The 25,646-nt window shown below is 52.9% G+C and overlaps 1 protein-coding gene across 3 annotated transcripts in view; it reads right to left on the bottom strand.

Moving 5' to 3' along the window:
* Positions 1–25,314, bottom strand: part of ST3GAL2 (ST3 beta-galactoside alpha-2,3-sialyltransferase 2) — a 62,946-nt gene extending 37,632 nt beyond the window's left edge. Inside the window, exons 1-2 of one of the 3 annotated variants that reach the window (XM_063597741.1) lie at positions 25,153–25,311; positions 2,698–2,816 (exon numbers count right to left, since the gene is read on the bottom strand). The gene's annotated coding sequence lies outside the window, so the exon portion shown is untranslated. Of the gene's footprint in view, positions 1–2,697; positions 2,817–25,152 lie in introns of all 3 variants that reach the window. The other 2 variants (XM_034940664.3, XM_034940666.3) reach the window with 2 other exon arrangements.
* Between the last annotated feature and the right edge of the window lie 332 nt (positions 25,315–25,646).

Here is a 25,646-nt window from a genome sequence, read left to right as displayed (position 1 = left end):
GCCCAGTTGAAACTGCTCTCCCATTCCCACTGCTACCTTCATTCCAGTCCACAGAGGGATAGGGCAGGGCGTGCAGACATGCAAACGGGATCTTTCAGATGTGGCCTGGGCAGGCCTTCACTGACCCAGGTAACACGGGCCTTCAGTCTCTTCCACACCATTTGCCCATTTCAGTCTTTCACCTGACTAGTGAAAACTGCACACTGGCCATACAAACACCCCTGATGGAAGGCCCATCTGACTCTCTTCAAGTCCCCAGTCTGCCAGCACAGGCCCAGCCTGAAGTTCCACTGAAAATCAGAACAATTGATTCAGGAGCCAAATTCTAGTCTAGACTGTTACCAAGCAGCCAAGCAGGTTACTTTTCATTTCCAGGCCAAGATTCTTTTTTTATTTTTGAGATGGAGTCTCACTCTGTCATCCAGGCTGTAGTGCGGTAGTGTGATCTCAGCTCACTGCAACCTCCGCCTCCTGGGTTCAAGTGATACTCCTGACTCAGCCTCCCAAGTAGCTGGGACTACAGGCGCCTGCCACCACGCCCAGATAATTTTTCTATTATTATTTATTTATTTATTTATTTATTTATTTATTTTTTTGAGACGGAGTCTCACTCTGTCACCCAGGCTGGAGTGCAGTGGCACGATCTCGGCTCACTGCAAGCTCCACCTCCCAGGTTCACGCCATTCTCCTGCGTCAGCCTCCCGAGTATCTGGGACTACAGGCGTCCGCCACCAAGCCTGGCTAACTTTTTGTATTTTTTAGTAGAGACGGGGTTTCACCGTGTTAGCCAGGATGGTCTCGATCTCCTTACTTCGTGATCCACCTGCCTCAGCCTCCCAAAGTGCTGGGATTACAGGCATGAGCCACCACGCCCAGCCAATTTTTCTATTATTAGCAGAGATGGGCTTTCGCCATGTTGGCCAGGCTGGTCTCAAACTCCTGACTGTTAGGGATGAGCTGCCCCAGGACCACCCCCCCCCCGCCACAATGCAGCTGACCCTTACCGTGAATACTCTGCAGCTGCATTCCTGAACCCTTATCTAGGCACCACAGCAAGTCACCAAACTTGCTAGATTACAGCCCTCCGGGCGGCACGGGGAAGGTCACAAGAAACGGATAAACCTAAGAGGGATACACCCTCTTGTAAATTCCTATTTTCACAAGATAATATATTGCAAGCTGGTCACGATAGCAAGCTGGTCACGAGAAGATATTCGTAAAGTTAACTGACAAACAACCCCAGGGTGTTTCTCTTTCTCTCTCTCCATCTCCCGGGTTCAAGCGATTCTCCTGCCTCAGCCTCTTGAGTAGCTGGGACTACAGGAGTGTGCCACCACACCTGGCTAACTTTTCTATTTTTAGTAGAGATGGGGTTTCACCATGTTGGCTAGGCTGGTCTCAAATTCCTGACTTCAAGTGATCTACCCACCTCGGCCTCCCAAAGTGCTAGGATTACAGGCGTTGAGCCACCGTGCCCAGCTTCCAAGATTCTTTTTTTTTTTTTTTCTAAGACGGAGTCTCAGTCACCCAGCCTGGAGTGCAGTGGCACAATCTTGGGATCTTGGCTCACCGCAACCTCTGCCTCCCGGGTTCAAGCGATTCTCCTGCCTCAGCCTCCTGAGTAGCTGGGACTACAGGCACGCACCACCACGCCCAGCTAATTTTTGTATTTTTAGTAGAGATGGGGTTTCACCATGTTGCCTAGGCTGGTCTTCAATTTCTGACTTCAAGTGATCCACCCACCTCGGCCTCCCAAAGTGCTGTGATTACAGGAGTGAGCCACCGAGCCCAGCTTCCAAGATTCTTTAACAATCAAAAGGAAGCAATCCTACCTCCACTCTCTTCCTCCCGGATGATCACAGTGTTGGTTACTGCTGACCACCACTGTGATTTCCAGTTTTACCTATTTCTTTCAGCTGCTAATGTATTTCAAAAGCATGAGATGGGGTGCCCTTATTCATGCAGCGAGGTCAAGATCTTAACATAAATAGCATTCAGAGATGCCCAAACCAGGCCTCCCCAGCCTCATCTCTTACCAGACCCTATTCTCTAAGGTTTACAAACTAATTTGGATCCCAAGCCAGAACTGGCCCACATTTATTAAGATTCTACACTGAAACTAAAAAGACATGTATGTGTCTCTCACTTAAAAGAACCCTAAGAACTCTCAGGGTACAGAGACAATGCTATTTAATTCCTCATCTCTGTACCACTGTAGCGCCTAGCACTGTCCTGCATATAGGAGGCATCAATAAATGTTTGCCCAACTGAGTATCATCTCTCTACATAAGCCCAGGGCTATAAAAATCAAAAGAAATGATGGTTATAAAAAATGCTTTGAAACCATTATTATGAATTATATAAGTATGCATATGAAAGTGATAATTATATTCTGCCCCCACTTTTCCATCTCTGACATTCTAGAAGTGAGAGCTTTCTCTAACTTCTCTTGGACCACCCAGAAACATGAGGCCTCAAGTACAAACCAAATTGAGCAAATCCGAGCCTGTGGGAAAGGGGTGTGCATGTAAAGCTGAAGCAGGTGCCTGGACGACGGCAGGGACAGTGGGAGTGTGCTACTCTTAAGGGCCCAGCAACAGACACCCGGCACGGCTGCTGACCTGGAACTCCTGCAGCTCACTCCCCTAAGCACCGCGAGCTGCAGTCCTCCCAGCTGGGGCTTTCCAGATCACTCACCTGTTCACCTCGGCTCAAAGCATCTCCAGATGAACAAAGTGCGTAGAAAAACTTGGATTCACATTGTGGGTTTGCCACTCGTCAGCTACTGACCATGTAACTTCTCTCATGGTCCAGATCTGTGCAATGGGAATAGCACCCATCTCGAAGGGATTCCATGAGGATTATATAAAGGCACACATAAAGCTCCACCTCCATGGCTATGGTCATGGGTTGGGCAGATTGAGGGTCACAGCTCTGCAGGAGCCCCATGGCATCACAAGGAAGGCACAAACCCCTCCCACACAGCACTGACTCTGGCTCCACAGCGCCCCAGCCCCACCCCACCTTCCCAGCCCCCACTTCCCACAGGAACTCTCCTCCCTGGGGCCCCACTCCCAGCAGGCACCGGCCTCCAGGAAGGTTGCGGTTTCAGGGCCAGCCCTACCTTGGTTGATCCTTGCCCCTAGACCCAGCAGAGGATGGTGCGCGTCCATCCTATGGGACACGGCCGTAACCCCTTCCCCAGCCCCCACTTTAGCACACCCTGCAGAGCAGAGGCCTGACCCGAGCTGGCTCTAAACAGCTCCCTGAGGCTTGAGGCCAGACAGCCACAAGCCAGGAGCAAGATTCTAGAATACAAAGCTATTATAATAAGGAGTTTCTCTGCAGGGCCTAAAGCCTCAGACATTAATAGAGGCAGAAGATGAGTCGCAGACCCTGAAGGTAGGAGAGAGGGGGATGAACCCAAGTCTCCAGGGGAGACTTCTGGAGGAAGTGGGAAGTGGGATGAATAAACGGTGGACCAGGGGAAGCCAGAGAGGGTCTGGAGTGTATGGGGTGGCATGGCGTGGCTGGGGGGGGCGGGGGGAATGTTAGAAGTTCATCTCCCAACGCTGCCCTCTGACTGCCTCCAGGGGGCCATTAAACTGGACCACACTACCTCCCGGGGTGAAGGGACTAAAGTGCTGACAGTCCGCTCTGATTTCTTTTAAAGATAGGATTCAGAATGCCAGGTAGCTTGGCTGCTCATCACTGCTTATGATTCTGATCTTGGTCACACCGCAGATGTATAATAAGGAGCCACTGAGGAGCTGTCAGGGTCCTCTTTTTCCTTCTGTACTCGTCTGCATGTCTGGAGTATGCTTTGAATCACAAGAGAAAAACACAAGATGCGTGTGTTCTGCACAGTTATTGACCGACACCAGGCAGTGGCAGCCAGACTGGGAAGAGCCCTCACTGACCCCTTCGCCAAGCCCTTTTTCCTACGGCCTGGTGGGTCCTCTCTGGAAACAATCAGGCCAGCTTCCTGCTCTGTCAATGAGCACAGCAATGGGGCTCCTCTGTTTTGAGGACTTCCTGCAAGCCCTCAGCCTACCACAAAGTCAGGGCTCCTTGGCTTTGACAGCTATCCTTCCTCCAGGAGGGCTGCCCCTTCCAAAGGTATCAGGGGCAGCTGACCTCAGAGACTGGCATCCCAGGGTCCCAACTGGAGGCTTTTCCCTCTGTAAGGAGGCGGAGCTGGTGACAGGAATACTAACCACCAGCGGGGCACTACTGCTGAGGCCAGAGCTGGGGCTTCAAGGAGGAAAAGGCAGGTGCAGTCCTCCACTTACAGCCCCGCTTGGCGAGCAGGACCACGCTCCCTGCCAAACTCATCCTCATTGAAGTGGGCCCTCCTTGACCTTCACAGAACACGGGTCAGTCCACTCCTCCCCAAGCCCTGGCTTCCCCAGATACATAGACACGCTCTAGCCTGGTTGTGGAGGACCAGGTTGGGGGTGAGAGGATTAGAAGAGAACCTCTGTGCACTCTGCTGTCCTCCCTAGAAGAGGGGTGAAACGGAAGCAAAGCGAGCGATTTCTCCAGGTAATCTTCAACCCTCTCCTCCCCCACCCACGCACCTGGGGCAGGAAATCAGCTGGTGGCAACAGAGCCCCCCACACCAGAGGCTTCCTGGAACAACCCCGAGCAAGGGCACACAGCAGGAAGAGGAGACTCCAGGGTAGGGACACAAATGCTCTCCTAAAGAGCCCAACCCGGGCGAGTCGCACAAAGTGGCAGGGAGGGCAGGGCATTCCCTCCCCCTCTCCCAACTCTTGGATGTCAACATCAAGGCTGGACCATGGCGAGGGACTCTGGTCTGGGTCCTACCCTCCCCCACTGTAAGCTCCAGCAGGCTGGCCACCCTGGAAAAGGCTCAGGCCTGCTAGACCCCAGCAGGGGCTGATGGCAAGGGGCTAAGCTAGGGTGCCTGCAAGTCCCACCCATGCATACCAAAGGAAAGAGGAGATATGCTCCGGAACTTCAGGCCACAGTCTTTGCGGCCCAGAGTTGAAGGACTGGACTTAAAAATCCACCATCTATCCCCAGATCCTGTGAGGGATGTGAGAATAGGGGAGAGAATACCAGGAAAGAGGTCACAATCCAACCACGAGCACTGCAAATCCGCAAGACAGGGGCCCAGGCAGCAGGGGAAGTGACTGCTTCAGTGGAAAGGAAAGCTGCAAGACAGTCTGTCACTGCATAGGCACAAAGGCCCTCTGCAAACCAGAGGGCAGCGGCACAGTGACCCGGCTGGCATACTGAAACAGGCTCAGCCCAAAGCTCCAACACACAAGACAAGCTAAGCCCCTGAGAATGCTGTGAGAGCTTCTGGGACATGAGGCCCTGGGTGCAGCAGCCTCGGGTCTCAGAGGCTTCCCTGTCCCAGCCTGGCGGCCAGAGCAGCTCGCTTGCCTCGCTAGTGCTGGCATCACACTCAAAGGTACAGGTGAAAACATGGTTCTTTCTCATCATCAGCCCCAGTCATGGACCTCGCCTCCTCCACCGGGCTGGTATGACCTCTGCCTGTAATCTTTCAGTCCTCCTGCCCAGCCAAGCTACCAAGGTGGGGTGTCTGCCAGAACCACTGGGGCCAGGCAATATGATGACAGCAACAGTCCAGGCTGCAGGTATGGAGGCCTACTTTGTACCAGGCAAATCCCTCCAAAGGGCTCCTATGTTATCAGTGGGGTAGGGACACCACAACTGACCATTTGACCCCCCCTTCCCTTTTTTTTTTTTTTTTTTTGAGATGAAGTTTTGCTCTTTCACCCAAGCTAGAGTGAAATGGCATGATCTCGGTTCACTGCAACCTCTGTCCCCTGGGTTCAAGTGATTCTCCTGCCTCAGCCTACTGAGTAGCTACAATTATAGTCGCCCGCCACTATGCCCGGCTAATTTTTGTATTTTTAGTAGACACAGGGTTTCGCCATGCTGGCCAGGCTGGTCTCGAACTCTTGAACTCTGGTGATCCGCCCACCTCAACCTCCCAAAGTGCTAGGATTACAGGCATGAGCCACCACTCCTGGCCTTGACTCCCTTCTTAATCTATCCGGCCCCCACATTTCCCTGTGAGGCAGTGGTTCTTTTGATTTCTTGGGACTGCAAGTGAACACCTGGAATGAAATGGGCATACTGCGCATGCCAGCAAGCAGCAGCCTGGAGTCTGGAGCCACATCTGGCTCCTGGGCCCCCGCCCAGATGCTAAGCAGGATGCAGAGCTGACACCACAGGGTAGAAACTGAACTTTTTGGCTGGGATCTTATCTATTTCCTTCATTAACATGTGGTGGGACCTTTTTCCACCCCCCACAAACCTAGAACAAACTTTCCCCCAGCCTACCTAAAAAACTTCCATCAACTAGGCCAACTTCTTATCAGTTTCTATTCTTGTGGCCCAGTGGGAGGATGGAACCGGGTGGGGAGACTTCTATAGTTTCTGCCAAGATCAAATGTTGGAGAAAGCCTTTTGTATGGCAGTTCGTGGGCTAAACTGGCCTGAGCAGCATGGCAAGAGGTAGGTCATATTACAAGGCCTACATGGAACAAGGCTGCACTCCTAAAAGGTCCAGTCACATAGGTGCCAATCACCTGGGAGACCTAGGGAAACAGGCATCCCTCCCTCCACCACCACAGCCAAGAGCCCTGGGTAGAGAAGAGGGCAGAACAGAGATCTGACTGCAGGGTGGTCAAGTAGTCTGGAGAGGATTCCTGGTGGCATGGGTCCTACAAGACAACCTAGACAGTGGACAAGCCAGCACTAGGAGGCCAGAGAGCCTGGCAAAAGGGCCTGCAGACGTCTGCTGGCCTTGGAGGTGGTTATCTCCTGAAAGGGGAATAACAGGGCAGGGTCCGAAAGCTTTGGAAACAAACCAGTAACTTGTTCTTTGTGAGCCAGGCTGTTTTTATTCTTTGCACACCCTATCTTTAGCTTTCTTTTGTTCTCCTTTTATATTTAGTAATGTCTTTTGGAAAGGTCAGCCTGTGGCAGCTATGCTCATGGAAACTCAAGGAAGGTGTTTGCATCCATGCTTCTACCAGAAGACTAAAAGGAAGCCATGTCCTCCCACCCAGCCCTCCAGAGTGAAGGTATAGAAACGCAGAGTAAAAGATGGAGGGAACCAGAGGTGGGCCCCTTGCTCAGCTGCTGTGTCCTCTGAACACTTCCTTTCCAACAGGGACCCTGGAAGTTCCAGCTAGGAAGAGAAGTCATTGTGAGCCCACGGCCAGCCTGGTGCCATCTGGTAACTTCCAGCACCAACCCTGCAGGTGGCTTTGGGAAGCATCGCTGTCCTGCACCCTGCTTTTCCCTGTCACTAAGGTTCAGCCCTGGGAGGTGGGCTGGGGAGGACAGTGCCTGAGAGCCCAGCACACACCTGCCTTCATGGTCCCGAGCTCCAGCTGAGCAGTCTTCCTCTTTCCTGAGGAGCCGATGACATGCTGTGACCTACTCAGGCAGGGCCCCTGGTTGCTAGGGAAATCAGTTCACCACCTCTGGAAAGTGGCAATATCGCTGCTGTGAGTAGGCCCAAAGTGGGCCTTTCCCTGGCACCGCCTCTGAGCCTTATCCCTGGGGTGAGAAAAACGAAGGTTGGGGGATGCCAAGGGCCCTCCTCGGTCCCTGCTGCCCATCCTCAAGGACTGACCTACCCTCCTGGATCTGGCCTAAGCTGAGTTATAAGCTCCCTGCCAAGACAACATCCATCGTGCCATGTACTACTGTTGTCAACTTTAGGGGGATGTGGAAAGGAAGGACGCACAGACCTTGGTCCATTACAGTGGCCCCCAGGGAGCTGTCTTTGTTGTCCAGCTTTATGATACAGCTTGGGGTTACACAGGCATCGCCCACATGATGGTGCTATCAGGGACTGGGGATGTGAGGAGGTGGGGCCCAGGGCCCGCTTTCAAGCCCCACCCCTCTTTGAGACAAGGTCTTACTCCAGCCCAGGCTGGAGTGCAGTGCTGGGATCATGGCTCACTGCAGTCTTGGCCTCCTGCCTCAGCCTCAGCCTCCTGAGCAGCTGGGACCACAGGTACACACAACACCGCACCTGACTTCGCTTTCAAGCCCTTTGCCTCCCCATTGTGAGGCTAGGGCATCCCCACCCCATATGTGGTTAACTCATGCCTATGAATTACCATTTTGTTTGTTGTTATTGTTTGTTTTTGTAAAGCTAGGATCTTGCTATGCTGCCCAGGCTGGTCTTGAACTCCTGACCCCAATCCTCCCGTCTCAGCCCCCGAAAGTGCTGGAATTACGGGCCTGAGCCACCAAGCCCAGCCTGCACTAACATTTCACAGGGAATGATGGACCAATGCTGGAGGACCTTGATTCCAGGACTGGCTGTGCTCAATAGCAGAGCAGCTGTGTCTTTGGGCAAATCACACCTCTCTGGGCTGCAGGTCCTCCATTTGTAAAATGAGCACGATAATGCCTACCTACTGACCTCACGCACTCCCTGCAAAGATTAAATGAGCAATGACTGTAGGCTGTGGAGTGCTATATCTCCAAGTAACATTGACTTTCAGCCTCATAGAGAGGAAGGAAACAGGGACGAGAGGTGACACTGCGGCTAAGCCAAAGGGAACAGGTGTGTGTGACATGGGACTGGGGGACCAGTTAGAACCGGCCCCAGGCATAAACAGACAGGGTGCTCTGGGCGCTGAGCAGGAGAGGCAGACAGGTCAGTCTGGGCTGGCAGACAGTTCGGGAGAGAAATGGCTGTCAGCAAACATCTGAAGGGCAAGAGGAAAGACACAGGAGTGAGAGGCTCAGAATGCAAGAGGCATCCAGTCCCAAACTTCACTCCCGAGAACTCAGGAGCTGGTGAGCATTGCCCCAAAGCTCCCAGGCACACTAGCATTTTGCTAATACACACATAACGCCACACCCTCAGAGTCCAAAGCCCTCATAGGGGCAGCCTTGACCTCTGGCCCAGAGACCCCAGCAAAGTGACTCACCTGAGGTAAGAAGCCTGTGTAAGACTGAACTGAGGTCTCCTCTTAAGTCAGAGGCTCAAAGCCCAAAACACGCTGCTGAGCTCTTACTACAACACCCCATTCCTGGCTTTGCCAAGCTGAGTCAAATACCTGTCCCCTCACAAACTGGAAGTGACAGAGAACTGAGTCCAAAAGAGCGCTATTTTTGTTTTTCTGTACCTGAAACTGGCACCACTGTCCTGGGCATTCTCTTCCAAAGGAGGAGACAGAGGGGGAGCACGACTCACCCCAAATCCCTCAACAGAATTGAGAAAACACAGCCACACCAGAGCCATGTCCTCATCCCAGTGCCAGCAAGAAACCGCACAGGAGGGTGGGCATTCAGGAAGCTGACGTCACTGAATGTCTCCATCTCAGACCTTTCCTAACACCAGCTATCACACAGATCTCTCCCCCGGGCCATTAAGAGGAAGGGACCATTTGCCATAAAAATCAACACTTTAGGCTGGGCGCGGTGGCTCACGCCTGTAATCCCAGCACTTTGGGAGGCTGCGTCCGGCAGATCACCTGAGGTCAGGAGTTTGAATCCAGCCTGGCCAACATGGTGAAATCCCGTCTCTACTAAAAATACAAAAAATTAGCTGGGCGTGGTGGCACACGCCAGTCATCCCTGCTACTGGGGAGGCTGAGGCAGGGGAATCGCTTGAACCTGGGAGGCGGAGGCTGCAATGAGCCAAGACCAAGTTACTGCACTCCAACCTGGGTGACAGAGAAAGACTCCATCTCAAAACAAACAAACAAAAAAGTCAGTACTCCATACTGGAAAAAGCCCCCTGCCTGCAATTCAGACAACCTGGGTTCTTGCCTCAGTTCTTCTACCTCCTGGCTTGGGGATCTTGGGCAAATTTCTCAACTTCCACTTCCTGATCTGTAAATGGAATGACTCAATGATTTTTTTTTTTTTTTTTTTTTGAGATGGAGTTTCGCTCTTTTTGCCCAGGCTGGAGTGCAATGGTGTGATCTCGGCTCACCACAACCTCCACCTCCTGGGTTAAAGCGATTCTCCTGGCCGGGTGCGGTGGCTCACGCTTGTAATCCCAGCACTTTAGGAGGCTGAGGCGGGCAGATCACGAGGTCAGGAGATAGAGACCACAGTGAAACCCTGTCTCTACTAAAAATACAAAAAATTAGCCGGGCGTGGTGGCAAGCGCCTGTAGTCCCAGCTACTCAGGAGGCTGAGGCGGGAAAATGGCATGAACTCGGGAGGCAGAGCTTGCAGTGAGCCAAGATCGCGCCACTGCACTCCAGCCTGGGTGACAGAGTGAGACTCCGTCTCAAAAAAACACAACAAAACAAAACAAAAAAAGCCATTCTCCTGCCTCAGCCTCCTGAGTAGCTGGGATCACAGGCATGCGCCATGACGCCCAGCTAATTTTTTTTTTTTTTTCTGTACTTTTAGTAGAGACGGGGTTTCTCCATGTTGGTCAGACTGGTCTCGAACTCCAAACCTCAGGTGATCCACCTGCCTCGGCCTCCCAAAGTGCTGGGATTACAGGTGTGAGCCACTGCGCCCTGCCAAGTAAGTAGCTTTATAAAGTTCTTGGCTGGGCGCAATGGCTAATGCCTATAATCCCAGCACTTTGGGAGGCCAAGGCAGGCGGATCACCTGAGGTTGGGAGTTCGAGACCAGCCTGACCAACATGGAGAAACCCCGTCTCTACTAAAAATACAAAATTAGCTGGGCGTGGTGGTGCATGCCTGTAATCCCAGCTACTCGGGAGGCTGAGACAGGAGAATTGCTTGAACCCGGGAGGTGGAGGTCGTGGTGAGCCGAGATTGTGCCATGGCACTCCAGCCTGGACAATAAGAGCAAAACTCTGTCTCAAAAAAATTAAATAAATAAATAAATAAATAATAAAATAAAGTTCTTGCCAATGAAATGGAAAATGGTTGCACATGGTGTAAGACTGTATCATTTGAACTTCTTTAATTACAGTGGCTAAAAATCCAATTTGAAGTGCTCTTTGATGTAAGGGAAACCTTTAACTCAGGTGCCTGTGGGTATGACTGGCCACATGCAGGGAAAATGATGCCACTCTTGGTTCCCACATGATGGAAGGTGCCTGCTCGTGGCACAGGCCTCCTTCGTCTCAGCATCTCTTTTCAAGATGCCTGCTGGAGTCCTGGGTTCACTCTGATATGGAGTCTGTGTCCAAACCTGGACCAGGCACTGTGGCTGGGTGCATTTGGTGCCCTTATTGGCCAAGCCTGGGTTACAGGGCACAGAGATGGCAGCTGGGGAGAGATGGTTCCCCAAAGACCTGTTGTTAATGTCTTGTATTGAGCTGGGCATGGTGATGCACGCCTGTAGTCCCCACTGCTTGGGAAGCTGAGGTGGAAGGATTGCTTGAACCCAAGAGTTCAAGTACAGCCTGGGCAACATAAAAAAAAAGTGATAGGCCAGGCGCAGCTGCTCACATCTGTAATTCCAGCACTTTAGGAGGCCGAGGTGGACAGATCACCTGAGGTCAGGAGTTCAAGATCAGCCTGGTCACCATGGTGAAAGCCTGTCTCTGATAAAGATACAAAAATTAGCTGGGCGTGGTGATGTGCGCCTGTAGTTCCAGCTACTCAGGAGACTGAGGCAGGAGAATTGTTTGAACCCAGGAGGCAGAGGTTGCAGTGAGCAGAGATCGTGCCACTGCACTCCAGCCTGGGTGACAGAGTGAGACTCCGTCTCAGGACAAAAAAAAAAAACAGTGATATACTGAGGTAGTGCCAGGTACCATTTTGACCCATGGAGACCATGCTTTGCCATAGTTCTACTGCCATTTGTTAATTTACCTTGTTAAAAATTGAACGTTAGAATGTAAAATGGTAATCCAGCTACTCGGGAAGCTGACACAGGAGAATCGCTTGAACCCGAGAGGTGGAAGCTGCAGTGAACCGAGACCACTCCATTCACTCCAGCCTGGGTGGGTAACAAGAGCGAAACTCTGTCTCAAAAAAAAAACTACTTACTTGACATCTGATGCAGAAGGGCTGCCCTGAACCTGCCTCTAAAATCCCTACCCTTGATAAATCGACCCAGCTCAGAGGCCCACAAGGGCAGAAGTGGTCCGGGTACTGACGTTCAGGGATTCCTGGCAGTGGCTCAATTCTGGCCAGGACTGAAGTCCTTCTCCAGCCAGGGAACTGCCCAGACATGCGGATGGTGAGGGAGGCCCTGACTGCATGGCCTTCTGGGGTGGCCTGGAGTAAACACTGCCCACCATCAGAGTCCCCCAACCACAGGGAAGCCTCAGCAGGGGAGGGTGCCATGCCTTTTGCTGTCTAGCCATACCTTGAACCAGCTGAAGTCCTCAGGAAAAAAGAACATGACCGTGAATATAGAATGTAACAGGAAGTTAGGATCCTACGTTCCATTGCTCATCTTGCAATGCATTATGGGGGCCAAAGCCTTTTTTTTTTTGAAACTGAATCTCACTCTGTCGCCCAGGCTGGAGTGCAGTGGCGCGATCTCGGCTCACTGCAACCTCCGCCTCCCAGGTTCAAGCGATTCTCCTGCCTCAGCCTCCTGAGTAGCTGGGACCACAGGTGAATGCCACCACACCCAGCTAATTCTTTATATTTTTCGTAGACACGGGGTTTCACCAGGTTGGCCAGGCTGGTCTTGAACTCCTGACCTCAGGCAATCCGCCTGCCTCGGCCTCCCAAAGTGCTGGGATTACAGGTGTGAGCCACCACACCCGGCCCTCAGAAGTGTTTTTCTTTTTCTTTTTTGAGACAGAGTTTCACTCTTGTTGCCTAGACTGCAGTGCAATGGCGCAATCTCGGCTCACCACAACCTCTGCCTCCCGGGTTCAAGCGATTCTCCTGCCTCAGCCTCCTGAGTAGCTGGGATTACAGGCATGCACCACCATCCCGGCTAATTTTGTATTTTTAGTAGAGACGGGGTTTCTCCATGTTGGTCAGGCTGGTCTTGAACTCCCAACCTCAGGTGATCCACCCACCTCGGCCTCCCAAAGTGTTGGGATTATAGGCGTGAGCCACCGCGCCCGGCCCAAAAGTGTATTTCAACCTTTAAGAATTATCTCTGGATTTTCTTTCTTTCTTTTTTGACAAAGGGTCTCGCTCTGTCGCCCAGGCTGGAGTGCAGTGGCGCAAAAATGGTTCACTGCAGTCTTGACCTCCCAGGCTCCAGCAATCCTCCCACCTCAGCCTCCTGAGTAGCCAGGACCACAGGTATATACCACCATTCCCAGCTACTTTTTAAAATATTTTTTACCGACATGGTCTCCCTATGTTTCCCAGGCTGGTCTTGAACTCCTGGGCTTAGGCAATCCTCTTACCTCAGCATCCCAAAGTGCTGAGATTACAGACACAAGCCACCATACCTGAGCATCTCTGGCTTTTCAAATGGTGACAGTCACGCCCCTGAACACCAGACCCATCTATCCCACTAATTTCTGGATGCTATCCTTTAGACAGTATACCTCAGTAGAGGTATCCAAAAAGTATCTCAAACTCAACTTGCCCCAAACCAAACCCATGCATAATCCAAGCCCCTCAAGCCCCTCAAACCCAGTCTTCTTTTTTTTTTTTTTTTTTTTTTTGAGACTGAATCTCACTCTGTCGCCCAGGCTGGAGTGCAGTGGTGCGATCTCGGCTCACTGCAAGCTCCGCCTCCCAGATTCAAGCCATTCTCCTGCCTCAGCCTCCCAAGTAGCTGGGACTCCAGGCCCCCGCCACCACGCCTGGCTAATTTTTGTATTTTTAGTAGAGATGGGGTTTCACCGTGTTAGCCAGGATGGTCTTGATCTCCTGACCTCGTGATCCACCCGCCTCAGCCTCCCAAAGTGCTGGGATTACAGGCGTGAGCCACTGCACCTGGCCAAACCCAGTATTCTTTCTGTATTCCCAATTTCTGGGAAAGGAACCCCCATCCATCTAAGCCTGAAATGTAAGAGTCATATGTGAGCCCTCCTTCCTCAACCTCTCACAGCCAATCTATTACAAATCTCAACTAATTTTTACCACTGAAATGTCTCTCAGATCTATTTCTCTCTCTGTCTACAACCATCACTCCATCCAAGGAAATGTCATTCTTCACCTCCAGCAGTCCTAACCACTTAAGCCCCAGATCTACTAAACAGACCCCCTTCAACTCCTTCTTCATAGAGTAGCCAAAGTGGTCTTCACATAAGCAAATCTCATCAGATCCCCATCTCTAATTCCTCTCATCGCAACAGCCAGACCTCCCAATGCTCTGGGGTAAAGGCGGAACTCCCCAAAGGCCCCAGGTCTGGCTGGCTGGGCTGCAGGATAACCCTGACACCAAAATGGAACGGAAAGGTCTAGAAGTCACTGCTCTGTCCACAGCCCTGGCACCACTCCTGGGGAGGCTTCAAACTCCTGAGTCAGGCTCAGAATCAGCTCAGTCTTGCCAGGTTTGTCCCCTCCCCCAGTGCACAGCTGACCGCAGATGGGAAAGGGAGCTGGTGGCCAGGCAGGGGAAACCCAGCTGGGCCGAAGCCAGGGGCTGTGTATTTCAGGAGGAGGTGACAGAGTGGCAGCAGCACCAACTCAACTGTCAGTATCTGTGGGGCCAGCTAAGAGAAGGCAGCTATCTGGGATTACAAAACTCAAGGAGTCTATCTCTTCCCTCTTATCAGACTGACCTTTGGCAGCCTTGCAGCCTGTGAACAAACTGCCATTAACAACCCCTCCCCCGCTTCCTGTAAGCACAATTCTTTGTGACCAGCCCAGGACAGCCAGAGGCTGCCAGAAAGCCTGCCCCTTCCTCCCTGCTAGGGTGGGGCTTGGGGCCCATCTCTCCCCAGACCCCTCTATCCTATCCCTCCCTCTTGGACACAATCCAGGAAACCTTATGCTCTGCTCAAACTGGACTTCTCAAGGTCCCCACACGTCCCCTGCCTTCTCAGTTCAGGCCTTTGTATCTTGGTATGTGTGGCCTTTTCCTCACTACCTTCCTCCTCTTCTCTACAGTGAGATCCTACCCAGCCCCTTCCAAGCGGGTTCTCAACTCCTCACAGATCTGCCACGTGGCTGCGTGGCTGACCCAGCGCCTCCCAGGATCAGTCTGATTCCACCTCCCACCCTGGCTTTGGGGAAAAACCTGGCTAGAGCAGAGCACAGGATGTAAACGGGTGGGGGAGAACTTGGCAAATAAAAAAATGGGAATCCTATTAACAGTCACCCCAGGGCCTAAATGGTGGCCAGAGTAAGAAGGGAGGAAAGAGACCAGATGGAGTTTTCTGCCTGAATCCAGGACAGAGCAGGAGTTGGAAGTGGGGGTGAGGAACTACTGGATGCAGGAGAACTGAGCACAGCCCCCTCAGCTGCAGGAGCCTGAGTTCTCCAGGGAGATGCCAGAGCAGGCTGGCTGCTGCTTAACGCATCCAAACAGGTTAGGAGAAAGTTCAAGCCAATTCCCACAGACATCTGGCCCTCATGATGGCCTCCTGGGCCCCCAGTACTACCTCCCCACTCAGGCTGTGGCGGGCTTCTGTCAATCAGGTTGACCAGATGGCTGAAGAATGAATCCCTGAGGCCAGGTGAGGTGGCTCAAGCCTGTAATCCCAGCACTTTGGGAGGCGGAGGTGGGCAGATCACAAGGTCAGGAGATTGAGACCATCCTGGTTAACACGGTGAAACCCCGTCTCTACTAAAAATACAAAAAATTAGCTGGGCGTGGTGGCGGGCACCTGTAGTCCCAGCTACTCAGGAGGCTGAGGCAGGAGAATGGCGTGAACCCGGGAGGCGGAGCTTGCAGTGAGCCGAGATCGCACCACTGCACTCCAGCCTGGGCAACAGAGCAAGACTCTGTCTCAAAAAAAAAAAAAAAAAAGAGTGAATCCCTGAGCAGGGCTTTAAATTCTTTTTTTTTTTTTTTTTTTTTTTTGAGACAGAGTTTCGCTCTTATTGCCCAGGCTGGAGTGAAATGGGGTGATCACGGCTCACTGTAACCTCCACCTCCCGGGTTCAAGTGATTCTCCTGCCTCAGCCTCCCCAGTAGCTGGGATTACAGGCGCCCTCCACCACACCTGGCTAATTTTTTGTATTGTTAGTAGAGATAGGGTTTTGCCATATTGGCCAGGCTGGTCTTGAACTCCTGACCTCAGGTGATCTGCCCGCCTTGGCCTCCCAGGCTTAGAGAGGGGTAATGACTTGCCCCGGGTCACACAGCACCAAAACCCTGTGGGTAGCTAAGGCAGCAAGAATCCTATATGCATTCAACCAGACCAAGCCCTAGACTGTGAAAATCAGCTGCACCCTCATGCCCCCTGAGAATAACAAGCTGCTTTCCCTTGAGGACAGCCAAACAGACCTGCCCTGATGCTCCTGGGCCCTCGGCCAGCCCACGCCTCCACCTGGGCCTCTGGGCTGCCAAAAGAGGGCCAGCAGGCCTCACTTTGTCTGCACAGCATTAGTGGCAGGGTATGCCCAGGGATCCAGGCTGGGCAGGAACTGCCAGGACTGGCAGCATGGGTGGAAGACAATGCCCTCTAAAATACCTGAGCCAGGTCTGAAGGGGCTGAGGAATGCAGACAGCTGGGCACTGCCACTTGAGATTAAAACTCACACTCATTCTAGAAGTCTACCCACTGCTGCTTTAAGGACAAGAGTAAATTGCTTTTCAGGCACTGAGGAAAATCCTTCATCAAACAGCCACCACTGTGATCTTGGGCTGCACCTCCTTGACACAAACTATTGACCTGCTTCCCATGCCACAGCCTCTTCCCGTCTAAGGAAGTACCAGTGTTGGCCCCCTTCACGAGGGGAACCTGAATGGGATCCCCATTCCTCTCCTCACCATCTCCTCCTACCCATGGACCTGGGGTCTCCCCTGAGCCATGCTGGAGGCCCCAGAAACCAGCCAAACACTAAACAGGCCTGGATCCAGGGAAATACTAAGCCCTCTGGGACAGGAAGGAGCAGAGAGAGGGCCAGGCCCCAGAAACTCCCTTGTGGTCTGGCAACCCGAACCCAGGACTCACACTGCTCCCTAGAGCACCCAAGAGAGGTGGGAACCAAGGAGGCCGGGGTTCTCTCCTCTCCCTTTACTTTCCCACACAGCCTCATTCCCTTTGGTTGCTGCCATCTTTTCTTGTGTAGCCTAGGGACTCCACACAGGCCCACAGAAACTTTCACTTCCCCCTGAAACTCAGGTTCCAATTCACTGCCTGCATCAAATCGCTGGTGCTTTGTGTTTAACTGAACTTGGGTAGGAACAAAGGTTGGGGAAACCTGGGCAGGGGAGATTCCATATTCTACTAATGTCCCTTGCAAACAAAAAGGAAGCCTGCGAAGAAGACAGGAAGGAGGGGGCGTGGGGGAGGCAGGCAGCAGGGGGTGGAGAGGTGGGGGTGGCAGGGCGGGGCAATCTCCTGACGTGTGCCTCTCCTCATCTTCCCCTCTTCACTGTCAGCCCTAGTCCCTCTAAGTTCCCTTTAGCCACACAAATATCTTGTTGATTTTTCCACACCAAAGTAGTTCCCTGTAGACCAATTAGCTATTAACATTTGTTGCCAATTTTCTCCCTCCAAAGGCTGCTGACCTGCTGAGGCTGGGGGGCTGCTGCCTGCCAGCAGGGCTAGGACTGCTCAGTCAAGAGAGAAAAGGCAGAGCAGGTCCTTGGGTCATGCCGCAACACCTCAGGGTCCCCTCTCTGCCCCTGGGCCCCGCAATGCCACCTCCCAGGAGGACGGGCCCCTTCACCTAGAAACCAATAGCATCAGAAAGAAGAAGCTGGGTTGTTTTCAACATCTGATACCAGAACTATGTGTGTTGTGTTAATTATCACCAACATGCAAATAAAATTTAGCCAGGTGGGAGGATCACTTGAAGCCAGGAGTTCAAGACCAGCCTGGGAAACACAGCAAAACTCCCATCTCTTTTAAAAAAAAAAAAAAAATTGGCCGGGTGCAGTGGCTCACGTCTGTAATCCCAGCACTTTGGGAGGCCGAGGCGGGCAGATCACGAGGTGAGGAGATCGAGACCATCCTGGCTAATACGGTGAAACCCCGTCTCTACTAAAAATACAAGAAAATTAGCCGGGCGTGGTGGCGGGTGCCTGTAGTCCCAGCTACTCAGGAGGCTGAGGCAGGAGAATGGCATGAACCCAGGAGGCAGAGTTTGCAGTGAGCCGAGATGGCGCCACTGCACTCCAGCCTGGGCAACAGAGCGAGACTCCGTCTTAAAAAATATATATATATATATATATATATGTATATATATATATATATTTTTTTTTAACTTAGCTGGGCACAAAATAGTGTACACCTGTAGTTGCAGCTACTCAGGAAGCTGAGGTGGAAGGACCACTTGAGCCCAAGAGTTCAAGGTTGCAGTGAACTATGACAGCACCACTGTATTCCAGCCTCGGTGACACAGCGAGGCCCCATTTAGCATGATTGGTAAAATTTTTAAAAATTACATTTTTTCCTCTAGATTTACTTTGGCCCTTGTTCACCTTATTGTACATGGTAGTATCCGCTGCATTAATAGATGGTAAAACAGCACACATATTTGAATTGAGGGAAAGTCCTCTTCACTCCAGGAAGATGACCTGCTCTAAGAATCTGCAGGGATAAGGCACCCTTCAGCATAGCTCCTCCTGCCTCCACCCAAGACAACTCTGTTCCCTCCCTCCCACCCATTTCTGCAGCAGGAAACCACCAGGGCTCAGCTAGAAAGCTAGGATTGCCCAAAGCCCAGCCTGTGCCCTGGAACCCTACAAGGTCCACAACGGCAACATGGAAGCTTGACAATATGTTGTAACTACAACAATGATTTATAAATAGCAACAAGAAGTACTCTAAAATGGCTGGTTAGGGACATAGGCAGGGGTCCCTGATGAGCATGGCATAACTGGAGGAAAAAGCCTGATTTCCCCCAGATAGCAGGCAAAGTTCAGACCCCCCTTCCTGCGACATGTCACTTGGAGATGTCTACCCTAATAGCTGAATGAGGACTTATCATTAACAAGCACTCTGAGCAGAGAGGAAGGAAAACTCGGTCTCAGAAAGCAGGGCCAGGCCCTTTAGTTGGTAAGGACTCAGGTGTGTGGGACGGAAGCTGGGACACAGGAACTGAAAGCACAGAAGGGGAAGGAGGAGAAGCCCATCCCGGGCTGCATGTGGAAACAGAAGAGATGCAAAAGCACCCAGCTGGCAGAGAGCCCCAGCTGTGTCCACCACATAGAGAGCCTCTGGGGCTCGGCGGCCCCACCGCCTCAGGGCGAGGCTCCCAACCTCAGGCAGCTCACCAGGATTCCGGGTGTGCGGTCAGCATAAGCACACAGCTCCTCCAAAGCGAGGCCACATCACCTTCTCCTAAACTCTTCCTCCTCCTGACTGCCCCATTTCAGTAAAGGAACTAGCTCTCATCACCAGGCACTGAAACTCCAAGCCCCAGCCCATCAAGTGTCTGCTCCGAAGACAGCTACTTTTGCAAGCTCTCTAGACTCCGTCCCCTCTTTTCCACTTCTACTGCCAAGTGCCGGCCTGCATACCTCACCTGGACTCTATCTAGTTCTCCATCTCCTCCCTCCCTCCTCTCCCTGTCCCCTTATGACCCAGCCGTACCCTGCTGCCAGTTTGCCCTCGGTCTGCTCAGAAACTAGTCAGACTAAAGCCCCCTGCTTCACCACCTGTCAGTTCAAGTCCTTATCCAGCACCTGTCTGGACGGATTTTTTGCAGTGTGTATTTTCTCTCCTGGAGAGTTTTGCTTTTGGATGCAGGGTTGCGAGGGAACTGCCCAACATGCCACCAGCCCTTCCCTGGCCAAGGAAGGGAACAAGGGAACACGGCCCAGGCTGGGCCAACCAGACACTTCCTCCCTCAGATCTGAATCCCAAGCAGTGATGACAAAATGACTGAGCACAGCTGGAGCAGATGCATCCTGGCAACAGCGGTTCCCTGAAGAGACTGGCCTTTGGTTCCTGCTGCACCCACTCCAAGACCCTGGACGGGACCTGGGTCCTGAGTCATCACTCTGATTTTATAGTTCCCACAGCTTTCCAAGGAAGTGCTTTCCTGCCAAAGACAGCCAAGTTGCTGCTTGCAACCAAATAGGATTCCTTACTACTTTCTAAATAAATCCCCTATGCTCTAGAAAAAAGGGACAACTCCCTAAATGTGCCTTGTGATAGCCTTTCTTTGTACCTGTTGGCCTGCACACCCCCTCCAGCCCACAGGCACTGCTTGGAAACCTACCCTTAGAGGCCCATCCCAAATGCCTTTTCTGAGCTCCCTATGGGGATGACTTCGACCTCCTTTAACTGGCCACATTTCCACTGTAGATCTATTGGTGGACTCGTCTTATCCCCCTCCCAGGAACAGCAACTTGGACATTACTGTCTCCTCCACAACACTCAGCACAGTTCTCAGCTCAAAAAGACTCAGACTTGGCCAGGCACAGTGTCTCACACCTATAGTCCCAGCAGTTTGGGAGGCCGAGGCAGGCGGATCACGAGGTCAGGAGTTCGAGACCAGCCTGGCCAACATGGCAAAACCCCGTCTCTAGTAACAATACAAAAATTAGCTGGCTGTGGTGGTGCGTGCCTGTAATCCCAGCTACTCGGGAGGCTGAGGCATGAGAGTCGCTTGAACCCAGGAGTCAGAGGTTGCAGTGAGCCGAGATCACACCACTGTACTCCAGCCTGGCAACAGAACGAGACTCCATCTCAAAAAAAAAAAAAAAATTCAGACTTTTGGGGGCAGACAACCCCAAAGGACAATTAAGATTTGTTGAGCACATCAAGGAGCAGGAACTAAGAGCAGGGGCTGTGCATCAGAAATACATGAGTTTCAACCCCAGATCCTCCTGCTGTCTGTTTGGGCACGTCTGGTAAGTTCTGTAAGTCTCAGTTCTTCATCTACAAAGCAGCGGCAACAACACCCACCTTGCAGTGCTGCTGTGAGGATTCAGTAACACCTGAGAGCATCTAGCACCGTGCCTGGCTGGCAGCAAGCACTCAATGAAGAGCAGCCATAATTCAGGCTATTAGCAGCAACTGGTTTAGCAGCCACTCCGTTGGCACTGGAATCAGGAGTCCCAGGGCCACTGTGTGACCCACAGTGTATCTCTGGGTTCCTCAGTAACCCTACCTGGGTCTGTATCTGCCTTATAAATGTTCCACTGACCTGTAAAACAACAGTTGGAAAATGCTTTGCGAAGCACAATGTAAGTGATGCCTCCTGCATTTCTAAATTTCAAAGACTCCCAGGTATCCTGTCCAGTGTGCAGCCATGGCAGGACTTTACTTGGCAGGCACCCCAACCCACTTGGTTGGGGAAACAGGCACAGGCCAGACGAGGGCCCGGTTCAGCAATTTGCTTCGCTATCTTCACACAGCCACCCTTTTCCAAAGCCATGGCTCCTAAATTTCCTGCTTGGTTGTGGGGCCTTGCTTCAAGTAACCGTGGGGCAGTGTCCCCCCAGTCATTACCAATCCTGGGCAACATCAGAATGAAAGAAAAGCCAAACCAGTACAGCTGCCAGAACAGCCTGGTGGGGAAGTAAGGTGGAAGAGAGTCCCTCTTAAGACTTTACATCTAGCTGGCTGGGCGCAGTGGTTCACGCCTGTAATCCCAGCACTTTCGGAGGCTCCGGCGGGCGGATCACCTGAGGTCAGGAGTTTGAGACCAGCCTGACCAACATGGAGAAACTCCATCTCTACTAAAAATACAAAAAAATTAGATGGGCATGGTGGCGCATGCCTGTAATCCCAGCTACCTGGGAGGCTGAGTCAGGAGAATTACTTGAACCCGGGAGGTGGAGGTTGCGGTGAGCCGACATCGTGCCATTGCATTCCAGCCTGGGCAACAAGAGTGAAACTCTATCTCAAAAAATAAAATAAAAAATAAAATAAATTTTAAAAAAATACAAAAATTAGCCGGGCATGGTGGTGCATGCCTGTAATCCCAGCTATTCCAGAGGCTGAGACAGGAGAATCGCTTGAACCTGGGAGCCAGAGGTTGCAGTGAGCCGAGATCTCGCCATTGCACTCCAGCCTGGGCAACAAGAGGGAAACCCCGTCTCAAAATAAAATAAAATAAAATAAAATAAAATAAAAAAGACTACATCTAGCCGGGCGCAGTCGCTCACGCCTCTAATCCCAACAGTGAGAGGCTGAGGCGGGCAGAGCACCTGAGGTCAGGAGTTCGAGACCAGCCTGGCCAACATGAAGAAACCCCATCTCTACTACAAATACAAAAATCAGCCGGGCATGGTGGCAGATACCTGTAATCCCAGCTACTTGGGAGGCTGAGGCAGGAGAATAGCTTGAACCTGGGAGGCGGAGGTTGCAGTGAGCTGAGATCACACCACTGCACTCCAGCCTGGGTGACAGAGCAAGAATCTATCTCAAAAAAAAAAAAAAAAAAAAAGACATCTGGCCAGGAGCGGTGACTCATGCCTGTAATCCCAGCACTTTGGGAGGCCAAGGCGGGCGGATCACCTGAGGTCAGGAGTTCGAAACCAGTCTGGCAAACATGGGGAAACCCCGTCTCTACTAAAAATACAAAAAGTAGCGGGGTGTCATGGCGTATGCCTGTAATCCTAGGTTCCTGTCACCCCAGGAAGGGGTGGCCAACAAGGCCGAGACAAGAGAATTGCTTGAACCCTGGAGGCAGAGGCTGCAGTGAGCTGAGATCATGCCACTGCACTCCAGCCTGGGCAACAGAGTGAGATTTCGTCTCAAAAAAAAAAAAAAAGACTTCGCATCTGCTTGGATTAATCTCTCAAGCAATTGTGATGACCCCAAACCAGTGGTTCTCAAAGTGTTAGCCCTAGGGAGCTGGAGAGAGATGCAAAATATAGGCTCCACCCAGATTAAACCATAAAACTCTGGAGTCCCCTCACACACACACAATCTGTGCCTTAACCAGCTCTCCAGGGGACTATGACTCTCAGTCAAATGTGAAGAATCCTTCCCTAAACCTGTAACCATGAGACCTTCCGCTGTAATTCATTTACTGAACACCCACTATGTGCTAAGGACCAAGCCAGGTGGTGGTATTTCAGAAAATGAGGACACATTTGAAGAGCATCCACAGTCTAATGAGAGCCTAAATGAAGTATACAAATACTGCCAAAATAACGCAGGATGTGGTATACGACAACGCAAAATAATCCATTTCCCACCCCTCTCCCCAGGCCCTACCCCTCAGGTCTTCTTTTGCCATGAAAAGACATGGAAAAACCAAGCCTCCCCAAATCCCCAATCCTGGTATTGCAGACTCCTTAATCCCAGGTGCCTTCTCGAGAAGAGTGGTCCTTACCCTGAGGCTTGGCCGGAGTAGAAATGCTCCCCTGAGGCCATAGCCAGTGGCTCTCAGAAGCTTGGCTTTATCTGGGATTTGCACTCCAAAAGTTCCCAGGAGCCATCAGCGTGCCACAGCACATCACAACAATGCGCTCCCAGGCAGGGTCACTCCCACAGGCCCCTGCCAGGCTTGCAAGCAAGGGTGCAGAGGCAGACATAAACACCCGCACAGACAGTTGGCCCCCTGGCCTCCCTTCCTCCATTCTCAAGTTACAAGGTTAAAAGCATCCAATTCACAGCCAAGGGGGAGGGCTGGGAAGGGGGTTGCTGAAGCAGTGAACCATCTGGTTCAGATCAAGATTGCTCCCTCAGGAACCCACATAACTCCTAGAGCCTCCTGTCCCTCCTTTCCTCCACACATCCCACTGGGAAACTGGGGATTGGGGTAGAATGGATGACCATCCCCCTCTGCCCCCCCGCAAAAAAAAAATCTGAAGAGGACAAAAAACCTGAATTATACAGGCAAATCTGTGCCACCTCTCTGAGCCCTCGTTCCCTCTAAATCCTGAGTCCCACGACTAAACTTGAGATCACCGCCCACATACTCTGTGCCTTCCTCCACAGAGAGATCGGGGCAGCCAGCAGGCATCCCTCCCTGAAAGGGCAACCCCTCCAAAGTTAGCAGCAGAAGCAAGATGAAGCTTAGGGGTATGGTCTCCCAGACTCCTCTTATGCCACCATCTCTCTAAAAACCAGCGATACCTTCCACCTGAGAGGGGCTTCAGAGCCCACCAGGCAAGGAAGGGGTGGCCAACCAGCTTCCAAACATCCGTCCCAAAGACGAGGCGGGAGTGTGTTACTGGCCAGAGGTCCCAGAGTGCCCTGTACCCCCCTGGAGGCTTTGACTGAAAACAGGGCCCAGGTCCCTGCCTGCCCCCAGCACCTCTCTAGCCCCTTTCTCCAACACCACCTTTGACTCAATCCTCCGCTCCTTTACGCAGCTGTAAAGCAAGAGGCAAGATGGGAGACGGGAGATGGATGCAGTTGGCAAAAGATAAATCGAAAGGCTAACTTGAGCAAGCAAGCAATTGGTGCTGACTCCTCTACAGGCAGAGGGAACCCGGAGTGGGCTATGCGAAGGAGGGAAGGCCAACAGGAGCGGCAGGAAGCTAAGGGGAGACTCAAGTGAGCTCAGCCCAGAGCTGTAGCAGGGGGTGGGAAGTTTGGTCCAGTCACAGGGGAATGACTGGGGGGAAGAAATGACTTCCATTCCAAGGCAGAGAAGGAACAGGAGAGAGGAGAGACGAGGTTCAGACCAGCCTCCACGGGACTGGCGCTTTGGCCAAGCTTCTGGCTTCAGCCGTGCCTCAGTTTCCCCAAAGTAGGAAGGTCGAGCCGTGAGAACAGGGCCACTGAGGATGGTTAGGGAGCAGTGCCAGGTAGGGGAAAGATCACAGGGGAGAGAGGAAAGAGGTGCTGATGGGGCAGACAGGCTCTGGCCAAGAGTGGGGCCGGGGTCTCCCAGGTGGAGCAGAGGCCGGGAGACCCAGGGTTAGCGGTACGAACTAGGGAGTGGACTGGAAGTCGGGACCAGGGCAGAGAGCTCTTCCGAGGGCTGGGGCTGGGGCTGGGGCTGGGGTTGGGGTTGGGGGCTGCCGGCAAAGGAGCGGAGCGGGAGCCCTGGGAGGCTGGGAGCGGCTGGACGTGCAAAGCAGAAGGCGGGGATCCGGAATGAGGCCAACGCGCGCGGACCCCCGCCCACACGAGGGAGCCCGGCGCCCCGACCCGGGGGAAGTTGCCGGGCTGGAACGGGCCGGTCTGGGCCGCTGGGCCGCGCCAGCTGCCCGCGCAGGGGAGGTCTGAGCAGCCGGGGGCCCGGGGCGCTCTGCATCCCGCCCGCCCTCATCCCACCCGCGCACCTCAGTCAGCGCCCGGCGCGGCGCGGGCCATGCTCGCCGCTCCGGCCGCCGCCGCCGCCCGCGCAGAAAGCCGTCGCCGCCGCCGCCGCCGTCGTCCGGACCCGTTAGCTCGCAGCTCTCTCGTCCGCCCGCCGTGGGCTAGTCCCGCCCTTGCCTGGCCCAACCCTCCCCGAGCGCCGCCGCCGCCGCCGCCTCAGCCCGGCCCCTCCCCCCACCCCTGCCCGGCTTGAAGGGAAGGGTGGGGGACAGGGGCGACTGCCCCCACCCCATTCACATCCTCCCCGTCTCTCCCTCCCTCCGCCCCCCGCACGCGCGCCGGCATGCTGGGATATGGAGTCCAGCGGGCGCTGGTTCGCTAGGGGCGCCCCGCATCCAGGACTACATCTCCCAGAAGACAGCGCGCGCATCCCAGGGATTGTGGGCTTTGTAGTTTCGCTAGGGCTCGGGGGGTCCGCCGCGCAGGAGGGGAGACGGAGGGGGATGGGAAGTCTTCA

Source organism: Pan paniscus, chromosome 18 (genome assembly GCF_029289425.2).
Source record: "Pan paniscus chromosome 18, NHGRI_mPanPan1-v2.0_pri, whole genome shotgun sequence".
Taxonomy (NCBI): domain Eukaryota; kingdom Metazoa; phylum Chordata; class Mammalia; order Primates; family Hominidae; genus Pan; species Pan paniscus.
Note: the sequence above shows the minus strand (reverse complement) of the source record. Positions and strands in the feature narration are given on the sequence as shown.